The sequence below is a fragment of the Aphelocoma coerulescens genome, chromosome 2 (genome assembly GCF_041296385.1).
Source record: "Aphelocoma coerulescens isolate FSJ_1873_10779 chromosome 2, UR_Acoe_1.0, whole genome shotgun sequence".
NCBI lineage: Eukaryota > Metazoa > Chordata > Aves > Passeriformes > Corvidae > Aphelocoma > Aphelocoma coerulescens.
In genome coordinates, this window is record NC_091015.1 from 49,254,399 (window position 1) to 49,277,231 (window position 22,833).

A 22,833-nucleotide genomic window follows, 5' to 3' on the forward strand; every position below is an offset into this window, starting at 1 on the left:
TGGATGCTGAGACATTTAGAGGCAGTGAAGGAAAGCAATACCATTTTGCCACGGGGTCAAGTAGAAATAAAACTGTTTGCCTCTGTCTTAAGAAATGTTGACAGATTTCAACACCCCTAGGGAAGGGTGGTAGACGATGGATATAGCGGAAAGAAACTTGTCTTAAGCAATAAGTTGGAGCCTACCAAAAAGTGGTTGCCTAGTGATGGTGCTTTGTGAGATCCAACAAAATTATGCTGGGAACTTTAGAAGTGAATTGATGCAGTCTCCAAAGAGAGGAGGTTTTCAGTTGCAGGCAGTTTTTTACAATGTGTCTGCCTGTGACTGGACTGATGCTTGGAGATGGAGGGCCAACTTCATACCATCAAATACTCATCCAAATCCAGACAGCACCAGAAGAAGCGAATAACTTTGTTTTTAAGTGGATCTACTTTTCTATAGAAGGTTGTTTTGACACTCATGCTTTTGATGGATCCCTGGTCCCTAGCATTTGTTATCATCCCTTACCTGTGCAATTTATTCTATCTTTTCATTGTCACAGCTGTGCTTGTTGGCACCAGTTTTTATTTAGAAAGTGGGAAAATGGAAGGGTCCATGGCTCAACCCGCTCCTTCTGTTCCTTTATTCCCCCACGTGGAAGCAGAGACAAAATTAAATTGCAGAGCATCAGAATTGCTGAAGAGCAAAGTGCTAAGGCAAGATTATAATTGATACAGAACAAAGTTACCGTATGGTGGAGTGATGTTATGCCAAATATTTTTGCAGCCTTTCTAAAAGTGGGAGCATAACTTTGCAAACAACTAGGAAGTGCCTACAGATTGCCTGATGTGAATTGCTTTTCTTCATTTAGCAATTTTTAGGAGAACTCCTAGATTTTAGCAGTTAATTTGATATAATGCAATTGATGTAAATCATGTAGTTAGCTTGATTTATGTCATTTGTGACAGCAAAAATTTGTTTATAACCCAAGCCCAAAGTGTCCTTCTTAACACCAAAAGTACTTTTCTGACAACTGCTGCTGTGAAGTAGAATACATACTGCCAGGCAAACAACATTTCAATTGTATTTTTGATTTCTTTATGGGTTGAGGTAGGGAAAAGACTTGAATTATTAATTATGGAACAGTGACATTTTGTGGTAATTTCTCAACAGATTTGGGAATTTCATTTTCAGAAAAAAGTGCTATTATGTTCAAAAGACATTTGGAGAAATAGAATGGTGTTTTCTCACTAATGTATTTCCAGTAAACATGGAGATTTAATGATTTTCAGAGATCTATAATTGTATGCTGACAGTTCCTTCACTGAGGGAAGACCACTCTACTGAGGAACAATTGTCCCACATGTGGATGATTCAAAATTCCTTTTGCAAGAGATCTTGTGGCTTCTGTGGACATTTATTATGGCATTTTAAAGTATCATGTACCAGTCTTAAGGCAGTGACATTCACTGGATGGTTCTTCTCTCTCAAGTATTTTCTTCCATTGAATCTGTAACAGTTTCTCCGGGATCAGTGATATTACACTGCTGTAAGAGAAAAAACAGATTAGATGTATGCAGTCATTTTTACATTATGCCTCTCTATTGTCATCAGCAAAGGCACACTATATCTTTAAATGTTTTAAGTATTTAAAAAAGAATGTCTGGTTTTTTGATCCGGAATGCTTTGAATAACACATCTAGTAGGTGTTAGCTCAAGAATCTCTGAAAACAAGTGTGTGAACAAACAGCTTAGGATTCCTGCTCCCTAGTGCACATATATAGGTCTTTTGAGGAGCTCCAATAGCAACAATGTGCAGTATGCTCCCAGTCACACCTCTCCTTTCCGTATGCACAAAGCTGCCATATGTTTCTTCAGTTTCTCTGTCAGCTTCGCTGTTCTTGTTCCTGTTAACTGCAGAGCCTGGAAGCTAGATGAGATTTGCCTCTGGAGCAGGGCAGAAGTAGTAAGTGTGACCCTCTGGGAGGGAAACTCATTATGTGAAAAGGCTGCCCAGTGGCATAAATCAGCCCCCATGGAGTTTGGGAGGAGTGTTTCACACTCTTGAATCTCTGCCAATGCTAGTTAAACTGAGAGTCAGTTATAAGCATGTTACATACATGCTCTTCCTAAAGAAATGTTTTGGGATTTTTTCCCCCAAGATTCCTGTGTCCCTTCCCATTGAATAGACCAAATCCCATTCCACTATACGGACAAATTGAGTAATTTGGTTTCCTGCATTCTTGAGACACTGTCTTCTTGCTGTGCTGCCTCAGTTCTCTTCTCTGGGGAGCTGTCACACAACTTCAGCTAATGCAAGTTAGGAAAGCAAAGTTGCTGGCAGGGCTCGTTCCTAGGGTTGTTACTGTCCCCAAAATCTGACTCTGTCCAAAATCCTGATGATGCAGTTCATTTGGCTCAGGGCAAACACACACTTTGTTATACATAACACAGACATGATTACATTTTCCATTTGGTAAAGTCGTAGTGTAGCTCCAAGTCCACTAAAAATAGAGACATGATTCAAGTTGCAAACAAGATGGAAGGATTTCAAGTGGCTCCATTACACATAGAGCAAGCATAGTGAAATTAATAGGAAAAATCTGGTTTGGGGACAAGGGCTGCCCTCCCTTTTTCTAAGTAAATGCGTAGTCGTGAAGCTGTCCAAATCAAGAGTTCCACTGTTGCAAGTAGAAGGAGTATGACTTACTTAAAATGCAGGCTGTTGCAGGCTTTACCCTCCTGAAATGACAGAGCAAAGAAACAATTTTTCTTAACTCACTGACCCATTTGTTTATCTGCTGAGTTGCCAAATATGCGTTTACAACAGATGTTTGCATGCATAGTGTGTCTATCTACTGTATGCTTCTGCATCTTTTCTTAGGAGAGACTGAGGCTGTTTTAATTGCTGGTTTTGCGCTCTCTGTCCCATTACCCATAGCAGCCTCGCTGACCTCTGCAAAAGCCAATGTACAATTTAATTGCAGTTATTACTCTTCAGGCTAGGAGTATGTGAATAGGGTGTACTTCTTGTCTCTTGGTGCAAGGGTCCAATATGCCAAATAGCATTTCATGGATAAATAGGAACTGCATCCGTCAGGCCAGGATATCAAAGCCTTTTAAAATGATGCCAACATTAGTTTTACAGGGAGAAATACTGGGGGAGAGACATTGCAGTTTGTTTGACACTTCAAAACAAGGCCTGAAGAAGAACTGTGAGTGGCAAGTCCCAGGCTCATTAAAAGAGAAGAGATGCTCCTTAAAAGACACTCCTGGTTTGTATGGTCAGGATTTAGGGCAATAGACTCTTGGGTTTCTGAAATTACAAATTGCACTTGGGGATCTGTCTGGGCTATTTGTGTGATCTCAGCTGAGTGAGTCATTCTGGGTCTCATACCTCTAAAATGAGGGTATTAGCTATTCCCTAGTCTAGAGGTGTGAGGAGGTTAAATTCAGGTAGGAAAGGAAAAGGACGTCTAGGTCTTGTTATGGATGTGAAGCTAGAATACAGGCTTGGTGGGCTGTTTGTACCAGAAAAACCATAGAATCATAGAATTACTTGGGTTGGAAGGTACCTTAAACCACCCCCCTTGCCATGGGCAGGGGCATCTTCAGCTAGATCAGGTATCTCAAAGCCCCATCAAACTTGGCCTTGAACACTTTCAGGGATGGAGCATTCACAACTTCTCTAGGCGTGGTTTCAGTGCATTTCTAGACATTCTGTTTCAGTGTCTCACCACCCTCATAATGAACAACTGCTTTCCAATCCAAACGTACGCTCAGTTTAAAGCCATCACCGCTTGTCTTACTGCTACATGCCCTTGTAAAAAGTCCCTCTCCAGATCTCTTGTAGGGCCCCTGTAGGTGCTGTGAGGTGCTCTAAGGTCTCCCTTGGAGCCTTCTCTTCTCCAGGCTGAAATGTAGCTTTACTTTCTGCATAAAGCTTTGGAAGTTTTAGAATGAACTGGACAGAGATTTGGAATTTTCAGGATGAGAGGACATACCCTCCAGTTATATTGGGGAGATTCAGGTAGGCATCAGAAGGAATTTCTTCATGGAAAGAGTTGTTAAACATTGGCATGAAGTGCTCAGGGAGGTGGTAGAGAGTCACCACCCCTGGATGTGTTTAAGAAACAACTGGATGTAGCACTTGGTCTAGTTGTGTGCCATGGTCTGGTTGACTGGTGGTGATCAGTCAAAGGTTGGACTAGATGATCTCAGAGGTCTGCTCCAACCTTAATGATTCTGTGATTTTCTAAGGACTGAGAGGAAGATTTCCTCCTCCTCTCACTGTCTCCAATGTGTTGGTCTGCATTGCTGTTGATATCTCCCTTTAGGAACTGCAGATCCTGGTGAGGGAAATGATAGACTTAAAGTAGACTTAGATAGACTTAGATAAAGTAGCTTGTAAAACACTATATTTTTATAGAGGTAATTATTGTATCCTATGATTAAGAGCAAACATTATGCTCTCTGCATAATAAATATTTTAATATTGGGTATGTATTTCTATAGTACCAAATATTTGAGTTTTCAGAAAGATAAAGTCCTGTGCAAAGATTTTAATACATCAGAATAATATTCATACATGCTGCTGTTCATAAGCATTCAAGTGCAATCAGTGTGCTTTTAGAGGTGCTATGTATGTTAATTTCTTCACTCACTTCACAGTAGTTTTGGTGTTGAAAGAAAACAATAAGAAAAGCAAAAATGTAAATATTCCAATGTAGATATCCATAATTTATTTCCTCACTGATGCACATGAATAAAAACTATATGAACAGAAAAAGAAAAAATAAAGCCTGAAAACATAGTGCAATGTTCTACAGCACACACAAGGTTTCACACTGGAACTTTAATGAGGTGTATTGGTTTCTGATTTGTGCCAAGGCTCAGGTTATGAGCAAGCCTGACTCCTTGCTGTTCCTGTGGCCCAGCAGTGCCTCACTCTGCCCGTGTAATTATCCGTTTTTTTTCTATCCTATTCATGCTTGTGGCAACTTGGCTCCTGAGAGCCTCTGATCTACCTGGAGTGCAACGCCTTGTTCTTTCAGTCTCACCTGCTTGCACAGAGGATTTCCTGAGTGCTGCTGACACAGCAGACACCACCAGACATCCCAACACACTTGTAAAACACAGACTGGTGTCAAACTAATCAATTTGCTCAGAGGATAGACCTAGGTGTTATTTGGTTGAGCACAAGGACGCCAACCAGAGAGTGTTACTGTGGGGAGTCACACCAGTTTGAAACTGGACTTAAATGGATGCCAAAAGTTGGTGGTTTGCAGGGCTGCTTTTCCTCATTCTCAGAGAACCTGCAGGGAAGCACTGTCTGTCTGCTCTGCTGCCACAGAGCCTTTGCCTTACTTACTGTGTGCTGCCTTTGGAGTTTGAATTGTTTGTTGACTTACAGGGACATTGCAAAATCCAGGTTAAAACAAACACCAAGTGTTGCTCCATTTGATCTTTTGATTTCCTGTTGCTAGCAGTAGATAATGATGGAATAATTTGTTACTATGTCTGAACTCTGTAGTATTGTGAATTCTCCTAATCTAGTGTAGCCCATAGGTCGTTCATGGGAAAAGAACAAGAAATTTTCCAATAATTCTCTCATTTCTCTTTTAAAGAATGTTGAACCTGGTTCTGTGCTTGAAAGCAATTAGTATTGAGGCTGTTAAGAATAAATTGCTGATACCCTAGAATCCTCTTAATTGCTATGCTGATCAATGACACGCCTGCTTAATTGGGATGATTGGCAGGCAACTAATCTTGTGCAATGCATTTCAATTACTTTAAACAATATATTAATGGCCTACCTCTGTTTAAATGACACATCTCCTGTTGTCTTCTGCTGCTGTAAGCTTTTCATAAGCGCTATAGAGAGAGAGATGGAAGCTTGAGAGGAGACATGTCCTACTTGTGCACCCCCCTGCTTTCTTGCTGCTGTTCTCCCACTTCTACTCCCACTTCTACATCACTCAACTTTATCCCGAATATTTAATACAAAATTATTGCACATATTTTAAACACAATTCATAAACCACAGTGAAGTATTTTCCCTCGTCCCTGATACCCAGAAGAACCACTTAATTGGTTGTTTTCTGTTTACACTGGGTTCTTTGTGCTAACCGGGGTGTGCTGTTACATGTAGCTTCTCACTTTGTTTTCTAATGGTATAAAAATGTGTAATTGGACAAGCCGAGGTCTTAACTATTAGAAAAGAATACTAATCAGGTATATTAATGTTCTCTTGTTATTAGGGGAGCTCATTTAAAAAATGTCAGTGTTTTAATGATGAAAGAGAAAGTTACCTAAAAAAAAAGTAAAAATGCATTTCATTTTAATTAGCTCTAATTAGAAGATTAATAGATTTTAAGGACTGAAGGAGTCATTGTGATCTTTACAGCTAGCTCCACAGGACACAATGACATAAAAGAAACCAGATCCAGCCTCTGATGGTGCATCAGTGTGCATGCACCAGATATCCACTGCTTCTTGGTCATCTACACCCATTCTTCTGTCAAGGGGGAGGATGTGATTTTCATCTCTTAAGTAAGATACCTAAACCAGTTGAAATTGGCTGCATCCTAAAGAGACCTAGACTAAAAAGTGCCACAAACTAAAAAGTGGATTGAGAATCACTAGGTCAGTATGGTGGATATCAAACTATAGATTAGATTAATCCCACTGTATGCCATATAGCTCATGAATAGTGAAATAAGGAGTGCTTCAACAGCCAGTGCCATAGCTTGAAGGTGTCTGAAGTTAATTACAGAGTATTTTGTCCCTGAGGCTCCCCATGCTGCTGTTCTCTCTAGTGCAAGTGGCCAGGCTGCTTTTGTCTGACCGAACATTTTCATACTGAGACAGTGGAAAGCCTTCAATGAAGGAAAGCTCCCTGAGTGTGCAGGTCTCATGCCTGCTGTTGTGGGTCCTTTGAAGGGAACCTGAGTGACTTGGTGATATGAGAGTACATTCTGGTAGCTCCTCTGCTTGGGTAAACAGGAACTGGGATTATATGGCTCGCATTTATTCAGGTAAGAGGCAGCTCCTTGGATTTTACTTTATACCTAAGCCATGTGCTCCTAAGCTTCTTGTTGGCCAGCACTCTGTAGGTTTGCTGACTTCTTGCTGGCACAGGCTAGTACAACCAGGTCCTTCACAGAATCATAGAATAGTTTGGGTTGGAAGGGACCTTTCAAGGTAACTCATCCAAATCCCCTGCAATGAGCAGGGACATCTTCAACTACATCAGGTTGCTCGGAGTCCTGCCCAACCTGAGCTTGGATGTTTCCAGGGATGAAGCACCCACCATACCTCTGGGAAAATTCTTCACTATATCTAGTTCACCAAGAGGCAGATATGGCCATTATCTTTTTAACTCACTGGAGGAAGAAAGGGAGCTATTTTCCATACAAATATATAATGATCAGGAACACTTAATGTTTTTCAGTAGGAAAAATGAAGTCAGTTGCTGTCCCAGTCTGGGTTCATTCAAACCTCAGTGCCCTGCATCCAAAAAGACTTCCTTAACCCCAAGGCTGCTGTAATTGAAAATTCATCCTTGCTTTTCTTATTCTCTAGTGTTACAAACCCTGAACCACACCGTAGTTGTGTTGTGTTTATGTGAGAGAGGAAAGGTGCCCTTTCTGTTTCCCCTGCCATCCCTCCAGCTCAGCTCAGAACTCTCTCTAGTTCTCTCTGTTCTTACGAGTTCACAGGAAGGACAGTGTCAGTGTTACATCCTTCTTTATAGTGTTGCCCAGTAACTTGCTCTAGAAGTATGATGAGGGTATGCATTGTTTTGGACTGCCTCTTTGAAGTGTTGTCCTAGTTCCAGCCAGGACAGGGTTAATTTTTGCAGTAGCCAGGAGGGGGCATGGCTATGTCCCGAAGGTTATTCTGTATCACCTCATGTCATTGCTGGGGACAGGGGAAGGGCCCTCTTCCTGGTCACCGTAGTGTGGCAGAGGGCGTGGTTGGGTGTTTCGCCTCTTTCTTGTACCCTCTGTCATTAGTATTCTTGCTGCAACTGTTTGTTTTCTTATCTCGTTGCTGTTTCCAGTAAATTGTTCTTACCTCAAGCTGTGATCTTCAACTTTTGTGCCTCCAATTCTCCTGTCTATCCTGCTGAGTGAGAGGGGAGCGAGTAAGCAGCAAAGGGTTTGGACACTTAGTGGGAGAACTAAACCGGAGAGTACCACACCTAAATCATGACATGTATGTATTTCTTAAAATGAACATAAATCTGGTGTTTGGATTCAGCCTGGCAGAAGGAAGGGATATCAGGTTTAGGATTGGAAGATCCCCATAGGAAGTCTTCATGTCTTTGGGTTTTTTTGTCTCATCCTCCGTCTAATACTCCATCATGATTCTTGATAAACTTTATAGCTAAATTATCTGTGCCACAGTTCCAGGTTTCACTTACCTAACTCTGTCTTTTCTGTACAGCAATGAATTTGACATAACCTAATTTGATTCAATTAAATCCTGCTTTTAGATGTCTATTCTGCCTATTTACTGATGTTCTATGTTAAGTACATAAAGCAATGATCAAGAGACTATTTAGCTTTGTTTTGGTAAGTCACAGATCACATACCTTGCATCTTCAGCTTTACAGTAACAGATAATAGCTCTGGTATATATTGTTAATAAATACAATTTCAAAAATTTGCAAAAAGAAAAAAAATGGGTTGATTCTTTATTAGGGTTGTTCATTTCTGTGCATCCCTTTCATAGACCTTTCATATGCCTATTTGTTTCTGTTTATCCTCTTACTGATGCATTTCTTGAGATGTGTTATAGTGCAGTTTGTGATGACCAGGCAAATGCATTGTTTTCACAGCACTTACATACATGTAAAATAAGATTTTTTATGCTACAGATTAAACCTCTGGAGAATTGTAAAGACAGACTTTAAGATTTCTACCTTTGCTACACAGCTTTGCAGCCCTCAGTCTTATTATTGTCTTTATATGTATAATCACTACCCCAGGGACAAGCTTCCTTCCAACTAAGAGTGTGTAGTTGCTGAATCTGTATTTTTAAAGAAATCTTTCTTTTCCTGACAGTTACTCCAGAGAGCAAAGAGAAAAGGACAAGTGTTTTCTCAGATGTTGATTTGGTGACAAGGGCAGGAGACTGAGTAGGCTGGAGTATTAATGTGCTCTTTTAGGGGAGCAGAGGAGAAAAGGGAATAGTGATAGGTAACAGGAATAAAAAAAAAACCCCAGAAGGATATTGTGTAGAATGTGTAGATGTGTAGAAGATAGGACAAAAGGAACAGAGGTGAAGATGAGTTTGCTGTGACACTGTAGGGAAGCTGACAGTGGGAGCCAATGGTGGTTTGCTTGGGAGAAGCACTGGGGCACGATGAGTGCTGGGATCCAGGAGCAGTCATGGCTTCTTGGGGTGTTAGGATATGGCATGGCAGCCAGGGCCCATCCCACCTGCCCTGGTCAGGATCAGAGCAGTCGGGGCTCAGTGGGAGCAGTCCCAGCCCTGGTCACTGGGCTGCTCCTTGGGGACAGGGGAGGCACAAGGCTGAGACAGAATGGGCCATTCCCTGGGGTGTATGTGCCACATCCATAGGACAGCAGAGGAGTCTGTGTGAAAATGAGTATGTCTTTGCCTGTCCATCCTGGTGAGCATGACAGCAGGAAAGGTGCAGCATGAGCATCGTCCAGAAGCTGTGCTCCATCAGGGCATGCATGGGAACTGCAGAGTGGGCTGCTCCTGAGGGGGACATTGGCCACTGCTGGGACAGAAGGGCACTGAGACAAACTTCTATGCCATAGAGGAATGGGGTGGTCAGCTACAAAGTTTTTTGATTCAACTTTTGTTCTCTGTGATGTTGCAGTCAGAAAAGCAGCCATTTCTTTTGCTTGAACTGCTTCTCTGTATGCACAACAATAGGCTGTGTGGGCTGGGTATGAGTAGCGAGTGTAAGCCACCAGGCCTGGAATTTATGTGAAACAGAAGATGGTCATAGCAGGAAAGACAAGTGAGGGTGTGAGGGGAGGAGGAATGGGGGCCCGTGGACTCCCTGCATGTGTGTGTGTGTATGTGTCGTGTCTACCTAGTGCATAGGGAGGGCAACCTCCAGCCATGTCTTTCAAAATTCTTCTCTCTGAGGAATGGGACAGTGCTTCAAGCAGACTTTTGATGGCTGTCTTCATGAATAATGCTAATTGCATCATAATACAAAAAGTTTAAAACTTTAGCTTTTGTACAGTATGAAATGGATGAACAGTGCATCAGAAACATCTGTCAGGTTATAGAATAAAGGCTTAATTAGCATTTTTGTGTGGTGCAGAATAATTCATGCTGGGACATCAAAATTTGTCTTCTCAAATGTATGGGAAAAACACATTTTCTGGTCTTTCTTGTTGTTCTCAGGCTGGAGGGAGGGAGAAAACAGAATTGTACCATGTTAGCACCAGTGAAAGTCTGCAGGGTGCAATACAGTAGTATGTGCATCTTCAAAGTGCTTTAGAAATAGGAATTAAAACATTGATGTTGCACTGGGATTCTGTGGCAAGGGTAATGCTGTAGTCCTATCAGGAGTTCAAGGGTGTGATTTACAAAAGCACTTAAATGACTTTGTAGCACAAATTCAATTCAGTGACCCTTAGGATTCTGTTGCCTAAACCCTGTGTTTAGTTGGCACTGAAATAAAGATAGCAGCAAGAAAAGGAAGGAGAAAGACCTCTCTGAATCATCTGAATTCTGGAAAATCTGTCTCACTGTCGCATTGCAAATTCCATGTGGTTTCATTATTACAGAGTTGCATGTATGGCTGTAGAGAAAGTAAATGCCTATTCAGTCTGGCAAATGAAGTGTATTGCCAAAGACAATAGTTGGAAGGAACAGCTGTCAGTAGGAGGAGGATCTTGAGCAATTCCGAACAGAAGTGAGTGTAGGTATTTATTCTCCTGGTCTGCTTTTAGCACTTTCAGCCATCTCTGACTCAGTGTGCTGAAGCTGACTGACTGCCTCCTTTCATTGACTAGGCAGGGAACTCCAGTCCTTCACTTTGATCTGTTGAATCATTCCTAAGCTAGATACATAACATGGGCATGCATATATGAGGTGAAAACCTGACAGAATGTATATTTTTATCAACAAGGCTGTGTTACAAAATTAGAACAAATAGATGGAAATCCCTAAATGAAGGTTGGATGCTTGAAAAAATCCAACTTTTCCAGAAACCATTAGCTTTATGAAAGAATCCCTGAGTGAAATGCTATGGCTCATGTAATGTGAATATTAGTCATGTTAGAAGGACAAAATGGTCTCTTTGGCCTTAAAATGAATAGGAACACCATTTTAAGTTCCTCTCAGGTCTCGTTATGTTACATGCTGGGCTGTAGGGTCTAAGGAGTATAATGTAGCATATTTGTGCTGTGTCTTGTCTCCACTGTGGCAGATAAGTTTAAGAAAATATAAATAATCAAGAATTTATTAACCCCTTGGTCTCAGTTTTATTTTCCCTCCCCTTTATGTACTGTAGACACACAAAACATTTTAATTGAATCAATTATAAATATGATGGGCTAGTTAATAGGATTTATATGCTTTGTATATACTTCATAAATTCTGAAGCACTATAATGCATTAGAGTTATAGATAAACTATATGAAGAAGCTGGTGATTGAATAATAGAAAGAATAATAGGAAAACAGTAATTCAAAAACCTATAAACTCCATTAATGTGTGCCCTTCCTTTATTAATTTGTAATAATAACATAGTGGCTAAATCAATCAAGGATATTACAATAATAGCTGACTTAAAATGTTCTCTTCTAAAGAGATTTCTTGCAATTTTATTCTAATTCCACATACTGAGTGAATTAAGGATGGAGTAAGTCAGATATTGTTCTGTGTTACACCAAACTGATTTTGAGTGGAGCCATATTAGTGTAATTGATAGCAGAATTTGGCCCTGAGCTCTTACTTCCCATGTGAGGAAGGAGAGGGGAGAGACACTCCCCAGATTTGCCCATAGTTTTTTAATTTGAGACTTGTGCAGAATGAAACCCTGAGCCCAAGTACCTCTGTACCCACGGCAGCATCCATAATGCATAAGCTATTAAGTGTTGTGAAGAGTGCTCTGCTTGTTGGATAGCTGCAGAATAACATGGCTAACAGATGTTGTGCTTCTAAAGCAGTTGAACTCCTGAGTGTGTTTTTATCTTCTGATCTGCAGCGTACTGTGGCTCCCTCACTGGTGCATACACAAGGCAGACAGATTAGCGTTAATTAGAGATAGGCTTTGCTCATTTTTCGTTGCCAGTTTCAGTTTTTGGGAAAGAAAATGTTTCTCTCCTTTGCAATTTAAAATAAAGGCATTTTAGAATACACATACAGGGGGAGGGGGGATTAGGCATTCATCAGTGATGCTTACTCTTAAATTGGCTGGTGCAGGTCTGGAAGTCAACTGTCGAAGTCCCAAAGTGGATGAAGGCTGGTGGGGAGGATGGGGAGGGCAGGGCCAGGCTTGGTGCTGACTGTGGTACAGGAGTCCCAAGAGGGAAGCCAGAAGAGCCAAGGAGATATGCCATTTTGTGGCATGGCTTCGTGAGGAGAAGCATTAGCTGATTATTCCTTCCTTTAGGACATTGCTGAGCTTTATTAAAGCATTTTGCATTGCTGCTTATAATGAGAAAGGAAAGGAAGCTCTCTCCACCTTCTGACCCCCCTCCCTCCAGCACCAATGCAAGGGAGGATTTATTGCTTCATTAGCAGCATGATCACGCTTCACAATGAGTATTAAAGTATTGGCTTACTGAGTTATTTAGGGAATGAGTCTTCCCCCAGCTATTCCTCTCTCCCACTGCCATTGCACCCCCACTTTATTTCATGTGCTTTTGCCATTTACCCATCATGTTCAAAATATCACTGTTTCCCTTTCAGTAGTGATAGGACACTGGCAATAGAATAAATATTTTTGGGTTGACAGTATGTTACAGAATTTTAATGTGGGCTGGGTAAGTTGAAATCAAAGCAAAACCAGATTCCACTCATTCTTCAGATTCCCAGGCAGACTGAGACATCTTTTGCAGTTCATTGATCTTTTAGCATGGGCTTAGTGATCATTCCCAGACAAGGGGTGTAAGTTCCCAGATGGTGAAGGCTATGCTCTCTGCTCCAGTTGTGTTTTTTTTTTTTTTCATCTCTCCAACTCTGTATTTCCTGTTGTGGGAATATAGCAGGGCTTCCACAGTGCCTGCATTTACCTATTCCCCTTTTTAATGGCCCCTATACTGTGGTATTTTATCCAATAGTATAGTTCACTCTATCTAAAGTCTCCCTGAATATATCAGTGATAGAAAAGAACTTCTGCTTTTGCAAAGCAGTTATTGTGGTAGGATTGTGAGTGTTGCTTTCTTCTCATTAATTTCAGTTATGTTCTGTTAGATTTCCACAACAGCTGTCCAGCAGTGAGGCTCTGTAGGCCACCATGCCTTGGCACTTCAAATTGTGGTTATGTTTAGAAAAGTGAATTCTTATTCAGCCTGTCTGCTGCCTGTGTGCTTTGAGTCATATTTGCTTACTTTACTGACACAAACACATTTTTATTACCACTACCATCACAGTGCCAATATACCTCCAAGCTGCAGGATGACCTGTAATCTGCTCTGTCTCATGTAGCCTCAACAACATTGTCAGCAATGCTCTAATTGTAGATGATATTTTGGCCCTGATGCTTGGAACAGATGCAGCTTGGCCTCCATCCACAAAAAAAAATTGTGACAGTGTATTTTTTTCTTTATCTGTTACGAGGCAATTCTCCACTTGGTACTTGTTGGTTTTGTCACAAGTGATCAGTCTTTGATACTACCAGAGCAGCAGTCAGAGAAGCAAGGGTGCAAGTCACTTCTTTGGTGAACCTCAGGGGTGTTCAGCAGATGCATATGCTCGCTCTCTGAAGTCTCTTCAGAGGCAATGTCCTTGTTGGACTTGCTGCATTTGTATGAACTGAATATTCTGAGCTGCCTACCTGTTTCCCTGTTTTTTTTCTTGGATTTGTAAGACTGTTCTGCACACAGAATTTTACTATCAAAGGGTATGATGCTTGTTTTGGCTCTGTAGTTGATACTTGTTTGGGTTCTGTAGTAACGAATGGATTTATTTTTAACTTTCATCCAGGCTAATTTGACAGTGCTATTGCAGTTTAACAAATTAACACTTTAATTTGTCATTCCTATCGTCTCTTAGGGAGGGGTTGTTCTGTAGGGTAGTGTAGTTATGGTGGCAGCAGGCACCACTCTCACTAGCAGCAACATTTCCTGACTCCTTGCTATTTTGAAATGGGGAAAGCATCAATACTGGCATGTTTTTCAGGATATGGGGACACCTGCATTACAAGCACTCATGCCAGGATGCTTCCTTGCTATGGAGGAAGGAATAACCAGGGCAGTGCATTCTGCTGCTAATACTCGTACTGAAGATGAATACTGTTCTTGTCTTTATTTCAGTATTTCACCACTGGTGACCCTGTGACTGCCTCTCCCTTTGATTTTTAGGACTTCCTTTATGCACCCAAGACTCTACACCTAGTTATGCCAAAGATCCTTTGATATCTCTGAAGCAAAGGGGTGTGGCACAATGTGTGTGCACACCGCTAAACTCTCTTGCCCCTGGGGACCCAATTCAAGCATCCTGTGGGAAACATGGGGCTAGGGACTAACTATTGTGGGCCTTTTACTATTTTAGCAGCACGGATGTGGTCCTTGAGGCCAAATAATGTTCTTGTCTCTAGTACGTGGACCTGTGTCTGGTATATATCAACACTGCCCTTGCTCTGAACATTAAACAGAAAACTTAAGGGCCAGCATGGCTGTTGGCAGTGGTCTTTATTGTGTTACTTCACTGAGTCTTGATGATGTCTGTCCGACACATGTCCCTATTCTTGTCCATGGTATTGTATCTCCTGGTTCAGTGCTTTTCGGAAGGTCCAAAAAGTCCTCTAAAACCCATGTACAAAAATAGAAAATCCAAGAGTGAGTTTTTCCATTCCTCTCTCCCTTTTCCCCACCAAAACTGTCTGCAAGGGGAAGGCATCCAGATCTCTCTGTATCCTCTTAAGAAACGGTGAAAGGATCTGATGGGACATGCCGGAGAGTCCTGGTCTTGGGGTCATGGCACAGAGGTGCCGAGTCCTTGTTCCATGTAGGTACACACGTGATTGAACTTGTAGGTACTGTCTGCTGCTTTGTCTGCTCCAGGGGGACAGATACAGGCAGGGCCCTGGCAAAATGGTGGTCCTTAGGCTACATTTGCACACCCACTCATCACTTTTTTAATGTCAAAACTGTGAAAGTTGGTGGGTTTGGGGCTGGCATGGTTTGCCATGGGACAGCAGATGAACTCGGCCTGGGCTGAGGGCTGGGAGGTTCTGTGGGAGCCTGTAGTATGTGTATAAACAAAACACATGTGATTATCATGCAATCATATTTTTTGTTGTTTCTGTGGTTGAGAACACTTGGCTTTGATTTAGCTAGGCCCCAAGCACAAGCTTATAATTAATAATCAGGAAACTCTTTTATTCTTTGTGTTTCGTTAAAAGGAAATTTTTTCACTATTCACCACATAACCACATCCTTGAGCGTCTCAGTTTTATTTTCTGGCAATCCAAAACTTTGAGAGGTTAATACCTCAGAGTTCAGGCTTTGGATGGGATAAATACTCCATTTTTAGTGTCAATGGTTGTCATAGATACTCATAATTAGTATTTATAGTCTAGAACAGACCTCAGAATAACTTGAACATAAAGGATGCTGTGAGATTTTGGCAAATCAGAAAGTAAGTACCTGTTGCAGGAATAAAAACAAATCAATTTCAACACATTGTCACTGACAATGTTTATTTTATCGTCTTTGTTCCATAACCTTGTTTCATGGATTTTCAGTTTCTGACATTTTTTCCTCACAGTGTAAATGGTATGTTGGGATTAAGGCATTAACTCTAAGACAAGGCTTTCCAGTTTCTACATTACCTCACTTGACAGTTACTATACATTAGGTTTCACATTACAGCTCTTCAATTTCCACAGTCTCCTAACTTGATCCTCTGACAGAAGAGGGTTTTCCTGAGTGTTACAGCTACATCCAGCTCTGCTTTAGTTTCTGCCTTTAACAAACATTTGACAAAATAAGGCATGAATGATGAATGGTACAGGAAGAACCACTTGTTAAAGGCAATTGCAATCATGTCCATGGAACACATCTTCCTAAATGCTGGTTTATTTTGTAGTTTGCTGGTTCTCAGGTTGAAAAATATTTCTGAAGTATGTTAGGGTACTAATCTGTCAGCATGTGGTAGATTTTGTCTGACCTTTGACAAATTACAATTTTGGATATGTAAATTTCTTTTCATTGGCACTCTATGGTAAGGATCATGACTTCTTAAAATTTTCTAGGTAGCACACCTGAGATACTTTACTTCTCACTGGATAAAGCAGGACTCAAGAGTTATCATAGGGTCTTTAAGGGTAATGTAAAGGTTTGTAAAGTTTTGTGTTGGCCAGAGATCAATGGCAAACCTCTGTTTTGATGTAAAGTGAACCTCAGCTGTTTCACAACAGTTGGGGTTTGTCTGCACAGCCCAGTGCCATTCCCTCAGTATCTTTCCTCTCTTATGTCCAGGTGAGAAGATGACAGAGTTATCAGCAGTGCCTCCAGGTAAGAGGCTCTTTGGGCAATATAAAACTTTATTATTCCCAGGAGCTCTGATAGGAAAGGCAAGAAACAGGAGTGCTGTTCTCGGTGAAGGATTTTGATTTTCTGTCCTAAGCATTCAGTAGGAAGTCTGACTCTGGATTTGCCACTTAGGTAACACCCATGTTAACTCCATTGCAGAAAACTATCCCTGGTTCTCCAGAAAGAAAACTGTATCATCAGATCAGTTTTTTCATTAATATGAAACTACTCTCTTTTTGTAAATTTCAGCAAACTGCAATCCAGTAATGTACTTCTGTAGACAGACAAATTTATATTCTCCTTTTTCTTTCTTACTTTTAAGTAGCCTTAAGAGCATGGATTAATTAATTTTTTTTTTTTAATGTAGAAACAATCCACAGTGATCATCTGGTTCTTGCAATTTTTGTGCCCTTTCCTGAGCTCTTCTCTGATTACTTCAAAGTAATTTCATTTGCTTTTATTAATTACTTCTTTTTGCTTGTACTGTCAGATTAATTCTGAAATATTTCCATTGTAGGAGGTATGTAAACCTCCCTTCTTTAGATCCATACCAGATAATCAGGGCAATTTGATTAAAATGGGAGGCTGACTTTTGATTCATGTTTCTTCTTTTTATGATGAGGGAAGAAAGTTCAGGTCATCGTTCAACCACACATAATACTAGTCAAAAAAACAAAATGATAATCCTGATTCCAGTGGTCTTCATCTCAGCAGGAACTTAATTCTCTTTATCTACGTGTAATTTCTGTTTATAATATGAATTCAAACAGTGCAATTTAAAAAAATTACGACATGTCACACAAAATGCAGAGACAATTGTGCAGAAGAATCTGTAGAGATTCTGCCAATACAGAAGAAATAAAATGTGTCCATAGTTCCCATTAAGAAAAGAATGAAAAGTGAGACAGCAAAATGTGCAGAGGACATAGCACTATTTTGATGCGATATGTTTAGAGGGTACTTAAAAATTCTAGTTGGGTGAGCAGCATAGCAGCCAAGAATTTTTTGTCCTGAAAAATGTAGATTAAGGCATGGTCAAAGGTAGATTGCTTCTTTCTAAGCACTTGGGAAGCAGAACTGGACAGCACTGCCGGGAGTTCTGCATGCAGAAATGGTCAAAAGGCAAACAAAAGACTTGCTTCAGTAGCTTTCTTACTGTCCCTGGAACTTGGGTGTTTTTTTCTCAAACTATATTGAAGCTTTTGGGTTTTACATTTTCGTGAAACAAGTTATTTTAAAGGACAGTAAGTTCCTGCAGGTAATAACTAGACTGATTCTTTCCATCTTCCTTTATTTTCTTCAACACATCACCAAAGCAACTAATAGGTGCCTGAAAATATGACTGACTTCTGCTTCTGAATTTGTGTGCATTTCAAAAATAATTTCTTTGTTATTAATTTTAATTGTGCATAGTTCTATATAACCAAGACATATGATAGTGATAAGAAATACAAGTCAGTTTTTCAGAGTTATGTTTATATATTCATTTTAGTTGTAGTACAGTTCAGAAGAGGACTGCTGGGATGCTGTTTCTCCTCAGTTTCTATTTGGGTAAGATCTGCTGGTTTACCAGTATAAGCTGAATGTCTGCCTTCACAGAAAAGGGCAGAGGACTGTTGGGATAGTTGGAGTGCAGTATCAGATGCTGTCAGATGAAGGGACATTTTCCCAATTTCCATATTGACACAAGGGAGTGGCCAAAGCAGTGTGGCCAGCAGGGCAAGGGAGAGGATTCTGCTCCTCCACTCCCATGAGACCCCACCTGGAGCACTGCATCCAGCTCTGGGACTCCCAGCATAAGAAGAATGTGGACCTGCTGGGGTGAGTCCAGAGGAGGCCCGTTAAGGTGATCAGAGGGCTGGAGCATCTCTCCTAGGAAGATGGACTGAGGGCATTGGGGTTGTTCAGCCTGGAGGAGAGGAGGCTTTGGAGAGACCTTAGCGCACGTTCCAGTACCTAAAGGGGCCTGGGGAGAGACTTTTTACAAGAGCATGTGGTGAGATGATGAGGAGAAACAGCTTTAAACTGAAAGAGGGTAGGTTTAGATTAGATATTAGGAAGAAATTCTTTACTGTGAAGGGGGTGAGGCTTGAAACAGGTTGACCAGACAAGCTGTGGATGCCCCATCCACGGAAATGTTCAAGGCCAGGTTGGATGGGACTTTGCGCAATGTGGTCTAGTGGAAGGTGTTCCTACCCGTGGCAGGAGGGTTGGAACCAGGTGATATTTAAGATCCCTTCCAACTCAAACCATTCTATGAGGCTATGATTTTATGACACCGGAGTAATTACCTGACAAATAGGATTTCTTGTATTTCCCATTTTCAGGATTTTTTGAGACTGTTTCAGTGCTCTAAGAGTGACTGACTTTATGCTGCCAGTGCAGCATGTGCCTGCCCATGTTCAGCAAGCAGTTAAGTGCATTCTTAAGTTAAAATATGTGACTAAAGTTAAGTATGTGCTTCACTGCTTTATAAAAAGTTATGGCTGTCTCAATCTTGGACAGTAAAGACTAGTTTTCTGACATCTGGGCAAGCTGCAAAGGCCTGTCCAGCTGGGAGTTGCCATCTCTCCTTTCTGCTGTGATTCAGAGGTGTCTGCAAGAGGTCAATGTGGCTGAGGGACTGCAGATTGCAGCTTTTCTAGCAATGCCTGCATTTTATCCATTATGCCTCGCACAAACAATCAAATAAATGCAAACCAGAGAAGCAAAATAAATCAGACAGAAGCCTCAGAGGTAAATGAAGAACCTTTGTTTTCCATTTAAAATGACTGGAAGCAGTAGTCTGTATGCCAGACCTTGGATCTCTTGAAAATGACTTATTCCCAGCATAATTTGCCACCTACATTAGACTGAATGAAAATCCATCAGCAAAAAGCTTCCAGATAGAGACTCTGCAACACTTGAATTTAGTTCCAAATTTCAAAGGTCATTTAGAAAATCCAGGTCAGGATACAGAGTTGAATTTCAAATGTCCCTGAAGTTCATGTTTGTTCAGACCTAAGCCCGAAGATCTGAACCAACATGATAATGCAGATTTAAAATCTGAGCTTGTAGGTTTATGCAGAATCATTTATACAAACCCTTGGTTCCTTTTTTTCTCTATGGTATTATTTACCACACACAAGGGCATGTAAAATAACTACTTAATAATTATGAACTGCTAAAACCCCTCATTATGCATTGAAAATGTGTGAGTGCAAATTCTCTAAACGATGTGGAAGTTGGACTGTTGGGAACATTTAGCTTGTACATTACCAAAAGTGTAGGCTACTCTCTAGTACATTTGTCTGATGTACAAGACAATTTCATCTTGGCTTGGATGAGATACAGAAGTGTAGGCTCTGTGGAATATGAAGTGGGCTTGGTGGAGCAGAGGGAAATTGATGTTATGTTCAATGTGCCTAGTAAATAATGAGATATTAAATTATAATGTGTTCCAGGAGTTTTCAACTGTATTTTCTCTTTAATCATTTTGTTATTCAGAGTCCTTTGTTTCTGACCTGTGTCTTTCATTATGATTTTTGGACTCGAGTATGTGTGTGGGGAGCTCTGGGACCCTGTTGCACCTTTGCTGCATTGATCGTTCAAATAAGAAGGAGATTTGTCCATGGCAGAGTCACTTTTTGTTTCCTGAGCTACAGATGAGTGCTATGGGCATGGGCTCCTGGGCAAGCCCATGAAGACAGGCTTCCCCCGCAGCAGCCACCATGTGTAGCCAAAGCTCCCTTGGACCATATCCCACTTCCATGGCCCTGTACTTTGAGTGAGCAGATGTGAGGCCTTTTTCAGTGAGACTGGCAGCAGAAGTGACTTAGTGTGAGTGCAGGGGTGGGAGCAATGGAAAGGGCTTTTGTGAGTCCTTACATGAGCAAGCATATCCTGCTCAGTGTTCCTGTCCCTTGGCATTGCTGCCTGAGCACTGAACCAGCAAAGCAGGATTGGTGATTTCAAACAGATGGGCCTGAGCACAGTCTGAGCCAGGGGAAGCATATATGTGAATCACTTGTGGGTGTTAAGGGCAGGATTCCCATTCAATGTTCTCACCATTGTAGCAGGTATTAGGGTCCAAACATTTAAACAGTGAAAGTGACTTGAGCCTATTAAAAATGCATGCCGGATAAGTAAATTCCTCTAAGTGAGAAGGGGAAGCTTCTGCAGGTAGGCTCACCAAGCAGCAGAGGATTTAGGGATGTGCACTCTGGTTTGTACCAGTGAGTCAAAGAAGCCCTGGCACGTGAATTTGCAACCAAATTAGCCACAGGAAAGCAAATAGGCTTCTAATGCATAGCCTTAGTGAAACCCAACAACATATTTTTCATTTATTTCCCTTTGATTACCAGGTGCTAAAGTGTCTATTACAGGAAAGCAAAGAAAGTGCTTTAATTATGTTTCCATAAACAAGGTCCTGATTTTTTGGACTGAAGCCTTAGGGAGCACTACAGTGTGACAATTGGTATTGGCTGGTGTACTGGTCGTTTTGTTTGACCTTGTGCTGTTTAGAGGAGCCTAAAGGTGTTTGATCCCTGGTTGCCCATAACTTTCTTATGTTTCTTTGAAAATCTCCTCTTTAATGTATGCTGTAAAATAAAACCTGTTGACATTGGCTATGTTTATGGTACCAGTCTGCAAGAGCTCTCCTTTCTGTGCTTCACAGTCTGGGCACACAAAGAATTTATCCAAATATGGTGCTTACTGAGTAACCTGCCAGATTATTTGTGAGAACACTTACTTGGAGGCACAGTTATTTCACTTCCATGCATGTGCCGCTTTTTTTTTTTCCTTTATGTGAGTGAATGGACCAGCACACAGGTATAGTTGTCAAGGCCACAACTGGAACAATTTAATCAAGTGTAAATAAAAAGCCAGAAAAATCTTTGCAGTCTTGTATTTCAGTGTGGGCACAGGGCTGCCTCCAAATAAACTATAATGGCAGTGAGAGTACAGTAAAATTGCAAAGATCCCACTCCAAAACTAGAAATTTTGGACCATGTGCTGGCTGAATTCTGTGATGCATAGTGGTGCTGTCTTTAACAATAATACATAGACACACGTACACTGCCATTAGGAAAATGTGCCCACAGCAGGCACTCAGAAAAATGTAACTGTGCTTATGACTTATGTAGGATCAATAAAGTTCATTGTTGTGCAATCCAGATGGCTCCCTTTGGTGCAGCTCTCTTTACAGCAGCTTTGAACAATAAAGCCCTTGTTGGAGTGTTCTGAGAAATGATAATGAATTTTCAAAGATGCTCATATTTAGTTATTTATATATATATATATACACATATATATATTTATGTATATATTTATACATATATGTATATATAACTAAATTGAAGCATTTGATAAATAATAGAAAGCACAGGATATATTAAATGCATTTTAATTTAGTTGCTGTAGTGCAGGGTGCTGTCAAATAAATATGCACTTTTATTTCAGAAGATCTGTATTGCTCTGCTTTGGTAAGAAAATACGCAGTACTGATCTGAAAAGTAACTTGACACTTGAAAATATAACCTAGAGCTAGTAAAAGGAGTAAAAGAAATTGTGTTGGCCTGCCAACCTCATAGCTTAACACCTGACTCAAAGATGCCCTACATTTAAAACATTTATTTTTTAAATGCAGACTCATGGATTTATTTATAATATGATTATCTCCATGTCTTCCTCCACATTTTGTTCCTTTTGTGAACAACTGCTAACTGTGCTCTTGCATACTATAAGCTGGCTTGAATCTTTCATAAAAAGTGCACTCAAAACCTAATTGTATGAAGTTATCTGGGAGCACTGATGCCTTCAGAGAGGCAGTGGTATCAATCTTCTAGGGATGAAGACTCTTCTGTTCGGCAGAGGTTCTTTAGTGCATTGGTCATCCCCTCTGCACCCCAAATCGGCAAGCTGGTGTCAGACATAATGTGCTGTGCTCAGCCTGTGTAGATGGCCTGTATTGTCCTGATTCAGTGTCCTGCTTGCATGACCCTGAATGTTCTGCAGAGAACAGAGAGGGAGTTGCCGAAAGAACTGAGGCTGGACAAGTGTCAGTACCTTTTCCTTGGCACATCAAACACAGTGTGTGCTGGGCTGTGAGTGCTTAGAGGCTGTGTTACGGTCACCCTTGCCTGCAGTTCAGTTGTTTGGATGACAAATT

General features: G+C 40.9%; 1 protein-coding gene across 6 annotated transcripts in view; it reads left to right on the forward strand.

Annotated features, from left to right (window-relative positions):
- The window catches only part of RBMS3 (RNA binding motif single stranded interacting protein 3), a 711,765-nt gene that overhangs the window by 63,137 nt on the left and 625,795 nt on the right, over nt 1-22,833 (forward strand). The window lies entirely within an intron of this gene.